This window comes from Canis lupus, chromosome 15, assembly GCF_011100685.1.
Source record: "Canis lupus familiaris isolate Mischka breed German Shepherd chromosome 15, alternate assembly UU_Cfam_GSD_1.0, whole genome shotgun sequence".
In the NCBI taxonomy this organism is placed as follows: Eukaryota; Metazoa; Chordata; class Mammalia; order Carnivora; family Canidae; genus Canis; species Canis lupus.
Window position 1 is genome coordinate 50,054,688 of NC_049236.1, and position 17,862 is coordinate 50,072,549.

Genomic DNA, 17,862 nt, shown 5'->3' on the forward strand with positions numbered 1-17,862 from the left:
CTACCCTACCACTAGAGGGAGCGAAAATCCTCTGCATGTAAATGTGCTGGATTCCTTTCACAAATGGAAACCTTCTAGCTTCATGCATACTGCATAGTTAATGATTCCCTTCTCCGAGATTATCTGTCATTTCTAGAAATGCCCATTGGTTTCCTCACGCATAGTCTAGTGTCTAGGAGGGCACTGTCTTCCAAGTACCCCTCCTGCCTTGCTCCCTTAGCTAGTGGGGTGCTCCCACCCAACCTCCTACCATGGGACCATTGCTCACCTTCCTCCTGCATGCCAAATCTGCTGTCAGAACTCCTACTGACAGCGCTCTAGCTGAGAAAGCTATTTTGGTTCCACCAAAAAAGTGGCTGTCATCTGGAAGGCACAGAGATTTTCATTTTCAAGAAGCTCAGAAGGTAGCAGGACAAGGTTTCTAGCAAAAACATTCTCTTAGGGAGATTTTCTCAGCTTTTATTTTATTCCCATAATTGACACAGTACAAATAAGTTTAGAACAGGTTTTTAAAAAGATAGGTAATTCAGAGCAGAATTTCAAGTTGTTACTTATAAATGGCAATAGTTAGAAAGTATGCCTAAAATAACATGGTTTTGTTTAGTATTCTTCAGAGAGTTTTTGAATGTGAGTGTTGAATCAGATTAGCTTACCCCTGGGTTTGACTCAAAATCCCCAGGTGTCTGTGTAAACACATTGATTTCTGAACACAAATCACCCTCCCCCCAACTCTAAGCTGTGTTTAATTGTAATCACTCCTTTTCCTTTCATTAGCTTGGGATGGGGGAAATGATGTGAAAACATGATATTCCAGGATTTATAACTTCATCAGTTACATGGGTAAAATGTGAAAGAATGATTTTTTTTTTTAGAATTTCAATTTAGGTTCTAATTTTTTAGAACCACTTGTATCATTTTTATAATGAAGTAAACAATTTTAATGGAAACATGAAAATTCCCAGTGAAATTAAAAGGAAATAGTTTTCACTATTCACTTTAATAATATATCATGGCAATGTACCTCAAAATCTCTTTGTGTATAATTTTGAATCTTAAAATTGTGCTAACCAACCTATTCTTTGATTTCCTGTGAAAACAAAGACAGTGCTTTAAAGACATTTTGCAGACTAATAAACAAAATGCCCTTGTTGTCTAATAGAGCTGGATGTGGATTTTTTTTTTAAGTTTATTCATTTATTTGAGAGTGAGAGAGTAGGGGGAAAGGGCAGAGGGAGAGGGCAAGAATCCCAAGCAGATTCCCTTCTGAGCATGGTGCCCAACATAGGACTCAATCTCATGACCCTGAGATCATGACCTGAGCCAAAATCAAGAGTCAGATGCTGAAACGACTGAGCCACCAGGTGCCCCTGGATGTGGTGTTTCTTAACACAGTTGTGAGTTTAGTCCCTCTGTGGGACCATTGATAGGACCAAGTTTCTATCTGTTCTATGGCTGTAGTGCCTAGCCTGCTGTCTTAAATTTTGTGCAATGTGGTAGGGAGGAAAGGTAACTAGGTCAGCATAAATTCTCTTTTAAAAAAAAGTCCACTCAGAATGATATATAAATGACAAAAATTGGCAGCATCATTTTCATGTCAGAAGAACATTGACACTTAGAGGAAGTTCTGTTTTTGAAAAAGCATTCTGAAGACATAAAATTCCTTTTTAGCAAAACCACATTTTAAGATCCAGTGAAGTGTCATTAGGGGAAGAAGAAAGACTGGGAATATGTGCATGCTAGACAATTGGGAGAATAAGATTCATTTCCTTTTATTTTACCATTAAATCTTGATTCTGATAAAATACTGATGTGGAGGGAACAATTGCTTTCTCTAGAAGATTGCTTTGAGGCAAAGAAATCTATAACTTTTTCTTCCTTTCCAAGGCAAGGAAATAGAACACCCTGTCCAATGTCTTTGTAGAGATAAAGTGCAATCTGGGGAAGATGAGGCTAGTGCATTGCTGCTATTAGGCTTGCCTGGCCCATAAACTGTAATCTCTCCATGTCTTTCCTTCTTTCTGGTCTCAAGGGATGGTTTGCTGGTTCCCCAGGCTCTTTCTTTTCTAGAAATCTGACTAATCCTGGAAGCAAAGAGGAATTATGTGTAAGAAAGAAGCTCCCCCTCTACATATCCCCATGACTCACCATTTACTTGAAAGAAGATACTCCTGAGTCACAAGTAATGAGAAGTAGAATATGTTAAGCTCTATGTCCCTGTTGTCCCTGTAAGCTATGTTGTTTCACATGTGGTCAGATTCCTGCTATGCACTAAAAAGCTCTCTCTTTGATGTTTTAGCATTGGGTATTTACCCTTCAAGGTTATGGAGCTTGTGTACCCACACACACACACACACACACGCATGCACACACACACTAGTATCTTATTTACAGATCAGGTGCATATACTGGTCAATAGCTTTCAAGTTTCAAAACAGATGACTTTTTTGTATGTCAAATGATTCTCTTGATTTTAAATCTAAAGATTTTAAGGACTAGAAGCATGACATCAAAAAACAACTCCACCAAGACACATGAGCTTTGATGACACTTTTCCCTCAGTGAATGAAATCCTACTTGCTAATTGAAGGGAAGATGTAGCTGACTCTACCAGGATGGCACAGAAGAGAACAGAAAGGCTTATCTTACACGTGCTGCCAGGTAATGGGTGTCATTACCTGTGCGTATCTGAACTGGGATCTCTATATCTAAGCTGCCCTTGAACCAAGAATGGATGGGCTGCACAAAGCAATAAAGGCTGAAATCTTCTTGGTGGCAGAGCCTTCAGGGCTCACCACAGTTTAATGTATGGCCATGAGAGGCTATTTAGTGCTCCATGAAAGGGTGCCAGATTGAATTAAAATCAGGCAGCTCAATTTAAACACATTAGCAATCAGATGATACAACTACTGAGATAAATGCAAAGACAGAGAAAAAAAAAATCCCAGTGATTCATGAATACTAATTAAAGAGGGAAAGACCAGCATAGACATTGTTCTTATATCCTTGGAGTCTGACTCTAGATTCTAATTCACCAGTAAGATTTGACAACTTGACCCAGCAGTGATTTCAAGTTGATGTTGATTCCACACGTAGACTAGCTTTGCTATTAAAAGACATTTCCCCTGCCCCACATATATAGTAAGAGTGAAAAGAAATGATGCTAAAAATGGGGCTGGATACTGTGTCTTCCAAAAGGCAAAAGAAAGTAAGATTATATAAACTGCCACTCTAGCAAATAACAAGCCTAATATTCTGTGTTGATTCTCTAAGCTGTTATCTTTATTTTGGCTGCCATAGAACATTGGTACAGTATCTCTGGGAAACATTTTGCAGTGATTCAGAGCCCATGATTTTAAAAAATTTTATAGAGATTTATTCAATAAATACATTACCTGCTACTTGCCACACTGAAATTCACATAATCTGATGACATGTTCTCCCAATTTATGAGGGTCAGTTTGACATTTTACAATCTCTCAAAGTTTAGTGTCCTTAGCAGATGTCAAAATGAAGAGTCTTGAGTTTGGGAAAGAAAATAATTCGTCTTGCTTAGTTCTCTAGCCCAGCAACCATTTTAGGTGCCTGGGGCCTTTCTCTTGGGATCTATGACAAGAGGACATTAGCTGCTATGTAACAACCTCCCTTATAGCAATTTTGTTTTCTAGAATAGTAGCTCACTTCCCCCAAGGAAAACCAATATTTGGCTGTTGGCCTACATTGTTTGTTGTTTTTTTCTAGAAACTTCAGCTAGATTTATCCTTATGCTCCTTGTGTTCTCTTTACCCAACAGAGATATAAGGTGTCACTTATTTCAAAGTGATAATATCCCTTTGCATTGGTTCTATTGTGCAATGGATCACATGAACTGTGCTTCTTGCTGTGTAAGTTAATAGTTGTCATCCATGGATGGAGTTGAAAAATAAAATTGAGTATATATATGTCTTTTGTTGGATTTCTATGGTACCATTGATTCAAATGTTGTGTTTACTCTCTCTTCTCTCAAAAATGCCATTATTTATTTTCAACTGTCAAAAAAACAGCAAGTGTGGAAGTAATAATTTTCACTGTCTGAGATATAATGTGGCAAGAGAGGTCAAATTACGGAAAATCAATTAGTTTCTATTGCAGGAGTCATGTATCTGAGGTCCTGTTCTGTCTCTGGGTACTATAGCAGTTGTCTTCCCTTCTCTAAAATAATTTTTAGGAGAAAACAACCCAAAGATTATTTTTCTAGAGCAAAAAAGAGTAAGACCTAGGCATTTAATCTTTGTTAATGAATATAGAGGCAGAAATAATCACTTCTCTTCCTATACTTTTAAACCACATATTCTTTTTTTAAAAATTTTATTTATGTATTCATGAGAGACAGAGAGAGAGAGAGAGAGAGAAGCAGAGACATAGGTAGAGGGAGAAGCAGGCTCCATGCAGGGAGCCCAGCGTGAGACTCGATCCCTGGTCTCCAGGATCAGGCCCTGGGATTAGGCGGTGCTAAACCACTGAGCCACCCGGGCTGCCCTAATCCACATACTCTCGAAAGACAAGTTACATTTACCTCAGAAGGCATAAAATTTCCAAATACTTCAACTGCTACATCATACGATCTGTGCCTTTTGATATAAGATAAAGCCTATAATGTTTCCCAGGTGTGTGGTTTCATACACATTTCATCCATCCCCTCAAGAATTCTTTCTTCTCTATTATCCTCTGCTATAAAATAAATTAACAAGTTCAATTGGACAAACATATCTAGGCCTTAAGTTTCATTATTTCATAATGTTATTTTTTCATAGATTTACAGTTGAACATGCTTTTCTATCAGGATAAAAGTTGCCCCCCAATTTCCTTCACTTTCTTTCATGTTTTAAGAGGATAGCTTTTGTTTCAGAGATTTATTTTGGTGTCAGATAACTTCTTATATCACACCTGGGGAAAACAAATAGCTCTAAAAACAGGAGCACCAAAGCACCAAAAATGTTGTTTAAAGGTAAACTACCTTAATGACTGATTTCAGAATATTAGTGATTCCATTTTCCCCACCATAGAACAGGGCAGCCATAATCAGCAAAATTTTCAATTAACATTGACTTCCACTTAAAATAAAGCACAGATGTAGAAGAATTGTTCTAAAGAGTTGTTAAGCAACATGAAACTTGTAGTAAGCCAAGTTATAACTCTAGGGCCTACAATTAATTTTTAAAAATCAAAACACTTTTAAAAATAGCCTTGTATATTGAATTCCAGCATGGTGCTGCTTTTTGTAGAGCCATTTCTGTAAAATGCAAGTTTATTTATAGATTGCAAGTGATTCAAAGATGTTACAATATAAAAGGAAATGATACTCTAGAGTGTTTGTTCAGGGCTGTTTGGGGCTCTCTTAGAATGTTCAACTTACTCAAAGGATTGCTTTTAATCTTCTGAAGCAAAAGGAATTTCATAAATTAAAATTGTTGGCCAGATGGAATTTCCTGATTAATTTTTTAGTGTTTGGTGTTAAACACAATAATGAAAGAAAGTGCGGAGAGTAAACCCAATTAACATTTCATAAAATTTATTGCTCTAGATGGCTTACCCTTTAATTTTTACGGTTTCCCTAAAACCTTCCTAGACAACCTGACTACCTGGAAAAACTGAGCATGGCTAACTTACCTCCCTCCTTCCCTTCCTTTCTTTTCTTCTTTATTGAACTTCCTTTTCCCCTTTATTCTCCAGGTATTTATTGAGTCCTTACAAGCCTACAGGGGTCATTCCAGGGCTCACTTTGTCCTATTCTTTATGGATCCTGGTAGAAAGAATATTTTTAACAGTCCCTAGTAGTAAGTCACTGCTGCTAGAATGGTGCATCCCCTTGTTGTACAGGGGACTCTTAATTCCACCTGTAATCATATACACTAACTTAACAGTTTTATAAAAGCTAGTCTTTGTGACATTGAAAGCAAAGGTGGACATTCAGCCTGTATTTGTTTCTTTAAAATTATTTTCAGCTTTACTAAGGTTTAATAAACAAAAAATTATGAGATATTTAAAGTGTACAACATGAGGGTTTGCTATACACATACACTGTGACAGGATTTCCACAGTTTAGTTAATTAACACATCACCTCACATATTTACTTTTTTTTTGGTGAGGTCATTTAAGTTCTACACTCTTAGCAAATCTCAGTTATTCAATACACCATGTTATGTATTAGATCCTCAGATCTTATTCGTCTTATAACTGAAAGTTTGCACCCTTCTACCAACCTCTCCCAATTCCCCATCCCACCCCTAGCTCCTGATGGTCACTTTTCTATTCTCTGTGGCTATGAGTTCACTTTTTTTTTTTTTTTTTTTACATTCCAATAGAAATGATACTATGCAGCATTTCTCTGTCTGGCTTATTACACTTAGCATAATGCCCTCCAGTTTCATCCATGTTGTTGCAGATGGTGAAATTTCATTCATTTTTTTCTTTTTTATGGTTGAATAATATTTCAGTGTGTCTGTGTGAGTGTGTGTGCACACATATACACAAACCACATTTTCTTTATTCACTCATGTACACCTGAGTTGTTTCCATACCTGTCTTACTAGACTGAGATTTTTGACTATCCTACTTGACTGATTTTTTGACATGTTTCATGTCCTTTCAGTTCTCAGAACTATGCCAGCTGTACTGGCCACCATCTACCCACCAATCCTGGGAATTGTTTCCCCTCTCCCACCCACACCATTTATATGACTATGTTAGGAATTGCCAAACTGAGCTAGAACTCCATGCCAGAGCTGGCTGCATAATTTGTGGCATCCAGCGCAAAATTAAAATGTAGAATCCATTGTTTAAAAATTATTAGGAATTTCTAGATGGAAAGAGCAGAGCATTAAGCCAAGCATGGGATCTTTCTAAGTACAGATCTCTGTCACTACACGGGTTGCATGCCCATGAAGCTGGGCCTGCTCTATACACACAGCTGTGGTTTATTCATCCTGGGGAAAGGGAATATCTGACCCAAATAAGTTCAATAAGAGCCCTTTCCTGGTTTATCGGTTTGTTTGTTACAGAACTAAGAAGAGAAGTTTGTCCTAATGGGTTAAAACCAAGGATCTATCAGCGGTCTTGTTCCCAAACATGAGAAGAAAGCCATTGATGTGCTGAATACACATTCCTCTCTTCTATCTCAGACGTGTGTAGGGGAATTTTGTACATATTCAAATATTATCTAAGGTCCTGATGGCTTGATATTGTCCCTGTACCCCTGCAAGTTACTATCTACTAGACTTAGGGCTCAAGAGGCTGGATCATGTGACCTCTTGAACATTTTCAAGACGTATAATTCTCTGAGTCTATAATCAGATTCTATCAGACTGACCTCATCTATAACCGTAATTAGAAGAAATACAGAAAATCTCCTGATTACTCATTTTTCTCAGTCAAGGTTCATAGAAAAGCCATTTGTTTAGACCTTGGTAGTAGAGTGACCACTGAGTTAAAAAATCTTTCCTTTAAGGCTGGCCATCAGCCAAGGCAATTTTTTAGCAGGGTGACTCTGAGTGCTCCCTTAGGGTAAAATCACTTAGGTCTAAGCAAAGAAGACCTCATACCCCAGGGAATGTCTGCCTCCACGATTTCAGTCTCCTTGTCCTTTTTCCCAGTAGCACAATTCCAAAGAACTTTTTCAAAGAGGAGTCACAAAACACTAGGAAATGAATAAAGATTGGCTCCTGACAGACATCTTCATGGACATTCTTCTGGGAGCCAGTTTTAAAGAGTATTTTTAGGGGCGGGGCACAGTCATCTTCCAAGGACTGGGGTCTGGGCTTTGGTTTCTCTGAATTTTTTCTATCAGTGTATTAGACTCTTCAAGGAAAGAAACAATGATCAATATTAAATGAAGGGTGTAGATGAAGCTTAAATCAAATAAAGAGTTACTTCACAAACATATACACAGAAACTTAGGGGACCCTGAGCTGGATTTATTGTACCATCCCAACTATTTTAAAACAGAAATGTATTCAGATTGAAATCTGTTCCAATAAGAAATAAGCAATTTTTTAAATATCCCAGAATGTAAGGCCCTAAGTACAGAGAATCTTGTTACAGAATAATAGTTAAGCAAGTTGCCATTCTTAGGCAGACTTTTCTGTTTATGTCGCCTTTCGTAAATTTGTAGGTGGAGACGCTAGATCCCAGCATGATAAAAACTCATATTTCACAGTATCTGCCAAGATCTATCCAGACCTTTCCCCAAGCCCCCAACCATGGCTGGGTTAATATCCAGAGCCCTGCTTCTGTGCACTGCCTCAGAGGTGAGAAATTGATATGTGTCATAATGATGACTTGCTCCTACATTAATATTTTTAGTTCTTTCAATTGAATACAATTTAGCTTTTTATCGCTTAAGTGAAAACAGAATAAAGCTAAGGTGAAAGCCATAGGACTGGAAGTGAATGCAAGCCTACAAAGACAACCCCTAAGGGAGGGCTCTTCCACAAATGTCCAGAAGATTATGTCCATATGTCTCTCTGGAACCTTTGCCAAGATAGTCACAGGATCAAAATTACTTCTTCATGCCCATTATGCAGTGTCACATCTTACAGAGCCAAAGGAATAAATTCCAGACATGCAGAACACACATCCCTTCAGCCTCTCTCAGGCAAGCTGTCAACTCCAGCATTAATGCACAAATCAAAAAGGGCAGCCAGAGCCTTAAGACTTTTCCTGCTCACCTATTCCTTACTGTCTGCCTTCCTAACGCAGTGGAGTGAGAAACCTACAACCAAGCCCTTGTCTTCTGCACTGCCCTCTCCCCTGCAGGCCTTCCTAAACTGGAAAAAAAAAATAGGGTAAGAAAGGGTTCAGGAAATAGAGGGAAGAGATTTTTGTCAGGCTGAGAAGGAGAAATAAGTCACATACTCGAGAACTCTCTCCTTTAGTACCACAAAAATATTGACTGGTGCTCCCTGTCCTTGAACTGGCTAGAGAACATGCTCCGAATGCTGCTCCCCTTCTCAGCGTGCTTCCATTTCTCTTTCTCCCTACAGTCTGTCCTCCATAGCCGAATGCTTCTGAATGTTTTCACTCTTAGAAACAGTATGATTCCTGTCAGATCACAGCTTAAACTTTTCAGAAAGCTCTTGAGCCTTCATTTCTGCAACCAAGATCAGCAATCTGTCATGTACAGTGGCATTTCCAACAGACTGCTGGAAATCTCCACCTGGATGCCCTGGCAGCACCTTGAAACCAACACGTCCACGGTCTCAGCTCTCCCCTCTGAATGTAATACTCCTTCTCTGGACTCTTTTCTGTTAATAAAAAGCACTCTCTCAGCCATTCTGGCTACAAACATTGAAATTATATGTGAACCTTGCCACTCCTGTGCTGTCACATGTGTTTGGTGACTGCCAGGTTTCTGGCATGGGTGACTGTATAGAGATGATGGCTCCATGGGAGAAGAAGCAGCATGGGGGGGTGGGATACCAAGTACAGTTAGTGACACATTGAATTTGTGATGTCCGCGAGACATTAAAATGGATGCATGCAGGGCTAGTAGAAGATACCAGTCAGAAAAATGAAGTCAACACTAAAAATATAAATTTGGGAGTCATAAGAAGATAAATGGTGGTTAGGACCATGAAAGCGATGAAGTTACCAGAAGTGGAGTATATAGTATGATTTAAAAGTTGTAAATATGTATATTTAATTTATATATATGTACATGTATATAAATATACGTAGTCCTGAGAGCAAACATGAAATATAATTATATTTAGTTTATATATATGTACATGTATGTGTGTGTGTGTGTGTGTGTGTGTGTGTGTATACATAGTCCTGAAAGCAAACATGACATTTCTGGGTCAGAAGCCATCGTTTTAACTGCATGGATTCCTCACATTGCACTCTCCCCTTTCAGGGCAATGTAATGAAAGCCAGATGTCACCCTACAGGTGCAAAAGGGTTTTTTGCATTAGGAGGAAGAATTTCAAGATTATGAATCTGGGAACCAATCACAGAGATTTTCCCATGTTTTCCTCTAGATGTTTTATAGATTTTGGTTTTACACCAAAATCTAGGTCTGTGGTATATTTTGAGTTAATTTTTGAGTCCAGTACAAGGTATGGATCAAAGTTCTTGTCTTTTTAAATGAATATTCAATTGTTTGAGCACCATTTGTGGAAAAGACTATAGTTTCTCTACTGAATTGCCTTTGCACCATTGTGAAAAAATCAGTTGTTTATATATATGTGGATCTATTTCTCGATTCTCTAGTCTTTTTTTTATTGATTATATCTCTTTATGCCAGTACAACACTTTATTATCATAGCTTTATAATAAAACTTGGAATGGGTGTCAACTATAAAACTTGTTCCTTTCCAAAGTTGTTTTGCCTATTCTAAGTCCTTTGTATTTCCATGTAAATCTTAGAAATCACCTTGTGAATTTCTACAAAAAACATTGCTGAGATTTTGATTGAGATTCCATTGAAGCTATAGGTTAACTTGGGGAGAGTTGACACTTAACAATATTAAGTCTTTTTTTTTTTTTAACAATATTAAGTCTTGTTTGATTTATTTAGTTCTTTAATTTTTCTCAACAACATTTGTGATTTTCAGTATATATGTATGGCACAATTTTATCAGATTTACCCTTAGGTAGGTTATTTTTTTGATGTTATTATGAATGGTATTGTTTTTAAATTTAAATTTTTGATTGCCACCAGTAGATAGAAACAATGGATTTTTTTGCATATTGCATTCTGCAAATTTACTAGAAATCACTTAGTAGTTAATTGGCTTTGTTGGAGATTTCATCAGATTTTCTACATGGACAATCATGTTAACTGCAAATAAAATCAGTTTCACTTTTTCCTTTTAAATCCAGATGCTTGCTTATTTATTTATTTATTCATTTATTTATGCATGCTTTATTGCATCAATTAGAACCTCAAGGACAAGGTTGAATAGAAGTCATGAGAATGTACGTACTTGTTTTGTTTTCAGGAAAAAGTATGTTTTATATATTTACCCATTAGCTACCAGTTCCAGCACTCCTTGCTCCTTGGTATAGATATGTATTTGCATCTGTTATCATTTTTCTTCTGCCTCAAGGACTTCCTTTACCACTGAGCTCTGCTGTTGATGAATTATTGCAGTATTTGTATGTAAACAAAAGAGCCTTTATTTTGCCTTCATTATGCAATGATTTTCTTTTCTTTCTTTTTTTTCTTTTTTCTTTTTGGTTCAGAATTCTAGGTTGCAGTTGTTTTCTATCCCTTTACCTAAATATATTTTCTTAATGCTTCCCCCACTTCCATGGTTTCTGATAAGAAATCAGCTGTTATCCTTATCGCTCCTCTCTATCTAATGTATTTTCCCCCTCCTCTGGCTGATTTTAAGGTTTTTTTCTCTTTATCCTGGCTTTGAGAAATTTTATTTGATGGGTTTTTGTTCTTGAAATTTGTTCTGAAACCTGTGGGTTTATAGGTCTTACCAGATATGGAAAATTTTCAGCCATTTTCAATTTCAAATATTTTTTTGGTTCATTTCTTTTTCCACTTCTGTCCTTCAGGGGCTCTAACTTTATTATATTAGGGTTCTCAAAGATATACCACAGCTTACTGAAGGTCTTTTTATTTTTTTAATCTTCTTTTTCTCTATACATTTTTATTTGGATTGTTCCTATTAATATATCTCCAAATCATTAATATAGGTAGATGATAGATAGATAGATAGATAGATAGATAGATAGATAGATAGATATTTTGCTAATATCTCTTCTGCCATAAGTTCCACCCAGGGTATTTTTCATTCCAGACACGTCTTCGGCAATGAGGCCTATGAATCCCACCATTATTTGTCAGGTAGACATCAGGGTCCTAAAGAAGTTTTCCAAAATGGGGATCTGGCCATTCTCCTCTTTATGCATTTGCTGACCTTTTCCTCTTTCAATTCTAATTTTTATCCAAGGTACACATACATGGTTTAATATACAAGCTAGATATTTAAAGTATATGTGTTAGTTAGAATTAGTTTTAGCTGCATTTAGCAGAAATCTAAATGACAATGTCTTAAATATATAAGGTTTATTCTCTCATACCAAAAGCTATTTGGTGCTAGATGCTTCACAGCTTGTTTGATAACTTTGGAAACATAATCTCCTTCTAACTTTCTGTTCTCTGTCCTCAGTCACCGTAAGCTCCAGGCTTTCGCATCTGCATTCCAGGCAGCAGAAAATTTTTTAAAAAGTTGGTGGGATGTGGGGGGGATGTGGGGTAGGGCAGGCAGTGGGAATAAAAGGAATGCTTACATTTCATTAGCCAGAATGAAGTCACATTGCTACATTTAGCTTGCAACAGTGATTGTAAAGCATATTATTTTATCTAGACATACTGCTTTCCTGAATAAAGTTGGGATTCTATTACCAAGGAAAAGGGGAGAATGGTAGGCAACATTTCTGTCATAATTTCTAAGAAGAGCTATATTCTCTGTGCCATCTTCCTTCTCATCCTGATTTCCACTTCCTAGAGGCAACTGTTTTCAACTATTTTATGTTTCCCCTAGCATTTGCCTTCACAGTCAGACAAAACAACATTATACTGCTAATTATTTTCTTGTTTTGAATACTATCTATTTAGAGGTGCCTGGGTGGCACAGTTAGTTTAGCTTCTGACTCTTGGTTTCTGCTTGGGCCATGATCTTGGAGTCAGGGGGTCACCTCCCCCCCCCTGCACTGGAGTTTCTCTCCCCCTCTCCTTTTGCCCCTCCCCACCTCTCTCTTTTGCATGAACACACTTTCTCTCTCTGCAATAAGTTAATTAAAAAATACTATCTATTTATTTTACTATGGAAAATGAGAAGTTTATCTTTCTTGTACACTTAAATCTACACCACTACCACTTGCCTTCATCCATTCTTCCAACATAATTATGTCATAATTTATTCACTCTATACTCAATGTTTATATTGTTGGGGCCATGTTAATATGATTCAAAGCTGTATTATGTAGTATATTATAGTTACATATCTTTTAAAATTTTGAATTTTAACTGAATTATTTTTTCCTTTGTTTAGTTCTGTATGTCCCTAACTTATTTGTAAGCTTTTAAGTGTAAATTGCATCTCAATACAGCCAAACATATATTTGTTTATCAGTTTCAACTTTGTTTTAGAGACTTGCTTCTGGAATTCCCCATTTCCTATTGTTCTGACCTGGCTGGTTGTTCTGTGGTCCTGATACACTACTGTCTTTCTGAATAATCTTATTATCATCCCCTGGGGATTCCCTTTACCTTGTGAATGTGTTGGATCTCTATTTCCTTATTCCCACACACTTTTTTCTTGGTTTATTTCCTTATTTTGCAAGGCACATTTTCTGCTAGCTTCTTGAGGAAGGACACATTGGCAGTAAATACTACAGATACATATTTAACAACATCTTTGTTCTAGCCTCATACTTAATTGATAATTTGGGTGGGCTTAAAATTCCAGGCTGGCAGTAATTTCCCCCAGATTTTTTTTCTTTTTCACCTACACTTTTTAAGGCACTGTTCCATTCTCACTTTCAGTGTTACCATTGAGAAATTCTATGCCATTCTGCTTCTCGGCCCTTTTATGTCACCTGTTTTTTTCTCTTTGGATGCTTTTTGGATCTTCTCTTTATTCGTAGTGTTCTGAAATTTCATAACAATGGCTCTTTATGTGGGTCTTTTTCGCCAATTCAGCTGGGCTTTCCATTGATATCAATCTGAGAAGTTATATATTTCAGTTATGGATAAAATTTTTGAATTATTTTTCTAGTAATCCCCCTCTGTTCTCTCTTCTCAGGGCTCCTACTATTCAGACGTTGGGCCTCCTAGATTGATCTTCTCTGTCAATATCTTTGTTATTGTGAGTTTATTATTCTCTTTTAATGAATTTTCTGTCATTTTTATATAATTTCAAGAAATAATGGTAAATGCATGTGTCCAGTCCTCTGTATTTAACTGGAACCTTCCAATTGCTTTTCAGATATTTTTATCATGGGTAGGAAAGCTGTTGTAAAAATCCATGTGGTCTCTTTGAGATGAGAGCTAGATTTCCTTTTGTGGGTCTGATTCTCCCACCTATCAAACTTAGCTTCAGGATGTTTACACAAAGTAGAAACAAAGGCAAGTGAATGAGATTAGAACGGGACCAGGTGCAAGCCCCTTGGGCATGTTATTCTCTCTCTCTCTCTCTCTCTCTCTCTTAAGGTTATTCATTTCAGAAATGAGAGACATTAATGCCCACCTTTTAAAGCTCAGGGTTGCTGTGACGATCAAATGAGGGCATGTAAATGAACATTGTTGGAAAGATATATAGTGGTATCTTAATGTAAAAGATTATAGCTCTCAGAAAGGAACACAGAACCTCCTAATGAATAGTTAATTAGAATTTGTTGTTGTTGTTTTTGATTAGATAAAACTAAATAAAGCAAGAATAGAAAAAGCAAGACTTAGGTAAGGTCACAGGGGAATCTGGACAGTGGATGGAGCAGAGCCTTTGAAACAGAGAAACAGGTAGGCAGACTGAGTTCATACCCTGATTTCAGAACTTATTTGCACCATTCATAGGTGCCTTTGTCTGCAAAATAGGAAGATAATGTCTATCTTGTAGTGTTGCTGTATGAAACATATATATTGAGATAAAAATAAATATGAAGCATCTGGAACATATATGGCATTTAGTAAATGGTAGCAATTATCATTGTTAGGGGTTTGCTGGTTCTGGAGCCAGGCTGTCTGGGTTTTGTCTAATCTTGGCATCTATGAGTTGTGTGATTTGGGGCAAATTACTCAACCTCTCTGAACCTGTTTCCTTATCTTTAAAATAAGATAGTAATAGTAACCACCTTATGAGGTGGATATGAATATTGAATAGGTTAGTCAATGGAAAATGTCTAGAACCCTGGCATATAATCACCATTCAATAAATATTAGATATTACTATTATTGTTATTAGCTACTAAACAACAAAACAACTGTTTCAGCCATGCATTGAGTCATCATTTGGAGTCCAAATAAAGTCACAGATGTAATTTAATTTGTGTGCTAAAATAAATTTGCACATAATAAATAAATAGAGATTACTTGTCTTGGTACCAGGCAGCTCATTATCTAAAGGACTTCCAGTCGCGTCCTTGGTCCCATAGGTCCTTAAGCTCAGAGACATTCTGATGTCAGGGCTCTGGGCCAAGTCCTGATTTTTCCTGAAAAGTAAAAGACCTTAACTGAGAAATATGAAGAAGGATGAATTATTTTCTGAACAGCCTTCCTTAATGGACATCCCTGAAGAGCTTCAGATATCAGGGCCTTTCCATCTGATTTAAAACCTGAGAACTTATGGAACTTATTGAACTCTGGCCTCTTGACTTCAAATATTTCAGTACTAGTTGCCTACCCCAATCAGTGATTAGATTGACTATTGGAAACCCCTTAAGCCACTCACTGGCCCTGACTTTACCCTGGCTTGCTTTTGACTCCAAGCTGCCTCTTGCCCTGGGACTGCCCTCTTCTTGCTCTGGTATGGTTCCAAACTGTAAGGATGGCAGCATTGACCGATTGCTCAATGAATAGCTGTTGAATGAATAACTAATCAGTGAGGGCTAATATAATAATATATCTATATTCATATCATAGCACATAAATGAAACATAAAAATCATATGTAGCTTATATTTCTAAAGTTAATATCTAGTGTTTGCTGCCCTTCCCTAGGCTCACATACTTGTCTTATAGTGGTTTAGTGTTTGTGTCTCCTCTAAAGACTGAATCTCTCAAAGGTGGGAGACTTACTTTTTCTCATCTGTAATATTTGAGAAATGGATGAATAAATGAATCTATCCATTCAGCAAATATTTGTTCAGCAATGATCTGGAGATATAGCAGTGCTCAAGACAGAAGTCTGTGATCTCATGGAGCTTACATTTTGGAGGAGGAGACAACCCATAAATGAGTAAATGAACAAGCTAATTTCAGACAGTGAATGCAATAAACCCCTCATAAATTCCATCAATGCAAATTTCTTTGGTATTTTTTTTATAAGGGAAACATAATATGTAATTTGGCCCCATATGCCTTCTCTGTGCATCAGATCTCTACAGAGGGTGGGAATATAGGCTGCAAAGATTTATCTAAATTACGAAGCTGTAATGATCTAGTCTTCCAAAATGAGAGAAGCAGCAGCATTGCTTAAGTGTTTTAGCTTGGCCTGCAATTTGCTGATCAGAGGCTAAAGGTGATGTGTCATAAAACTACACAGGCTTTTAACTGATAGGTTTACAGAAGGTTCAGCAGCAAATCTGTGCTCTGTAATTGGAAGTTTAAAGGCACAAATCTCAGGTCATTTAAATAAAAATCTCAGTATTCCTTCCACCTTCTTCCTCTTCAAAAAATGGAAGGAAACATCTCTGTCAGAAATAACCGGATACAGATCTGTAACTTCACATGAAGAAAAAATTGGCAGCTGTTGACAACTAAGTCCTTACTCATAGCACTTTTAAGTTGTAAGTGTATATAAGAATAATTCTTTCTTTAAAACATGATATATATATTTTGAAAACACTATTCTACACATCTAAGTGATAACAGGGAAGCAAACTTAAATAGCCTAGACCAAATTTCACCCTTTGATGTACCCAGATAATTCTCGCTGAGATAATCATACAAAAACCAGGGCTGTACTTGGATCTCAGAGTAATATGAGTTTTTCCAAGAGTGGAAATTGGTCTTCAGCATGTACGCATGTGTTCTGTATCCATATGTAGTATTTGTACGTGTCTAGTGTTTCTGTGTCTCTCTCCACTGCCTATGAAAAGTTTTGAGAACTGGGTAGAAATTAGGCCTAAAAGAATGAGTCCTGACCTTCCATTTTGTTAAATGATCTCTACATGTTACTTTCAGAAAATCTTACATTTTAGGGTTTTTTTTTTAAAGATTTTATTTATTTATTCATATGAGAGAGAGAGAGAGAGAGAGAGAGAGAGGCAGAGACACAAGCAGAAGGGAGAAGCAGGCTCCATGCAAGGAGCCCGATGTGGGACTCGATACCAGGACCCTGGGATCACACCCTGAGCCAAAGGCAGATGCTCAACCACTGAGCCACCTAGGTGCTGCATTTTAGAGTTTTATGTGTTTGTGCACGCACACATGTGGAGATCCTCTTCTTGTCCTCTGATTAGTTAGTAATCCATAGGTGGCTGAGAGGTGGGATAAAAAGGAAGTGGGACCATGAAACAGAAATGTCACCAACCAGGATACATGCCACCAGTTCATCCCTCTACCAGTATTGCTTGGTTTTCTTTCTGATTTCTATTCTATAGACAGCTACAGGACTGGGCAGAAGGAAAATAAGGCCTACTACTTTTTTTTCCAGCCATATTCTTCATGTTTAAATGAGGAATATTAAATATTTATTAAATATTCCTCATGTTTTATATGTATTTATATTTATATATTTATATATTATATATACAAATATAAATATATTTATATCCTCATGTTTAAATATTTCTCCTGTTTTATGTAAAAATAAAGTTTCAGAATCTTGGAACAAGAAGTATTGATATTTGTGGGAAGGGGTGTACTTTTAAGTTTGTATTAAGTTGATTCTGTAACATGATGAAAATAAATTACATATTTCGTTCTAGGCAAACATGAAAAAAGCAAGAATAAATTATTCCAAAGACATGACTCCTTAGAAAAGAGCTATTACACAACTTCTATTCTTGCCCTAATATTTCACTTAGATTTATATTCAGAATGTAATCAGAACACATTAATCCAAGCAAGATACTGCCCAAGAATTTTGGTTATTATTTACTTTCCTTATCTAATTACACGTGCATTTACAAAGGGAGCACATGCATGCA

General features: G+C 36.9%; 1 long non-coding RNA gene across 2 annotated transcripts in view; it reads left to right on the plus strand.

Moving 5' to 3' along the window:
* LOC119869343 overlaps nucleotides 1-17,862 on the plus strand; it is a 58,955-nt gene that overhangs the window by 1,556 nt on the left and 39,537 nt on the right. Inside the window, exon 2 of one of the 2 annotated variants that reach the window (XR_005370880.1) lies at nucleotides 13,801-13,863. The exons of the other annotated variant lie outside the window; for it this stretch is intronic. This is a non-coding gene — a long non-coding RNA (uncharacterized LOC119869343). The remainder of the gene's footprint in view (nucleotides 1-13,800; nucleotides 13,864-17,862) is intronic. 2 annotated transcript variants of the gene reach the window in all.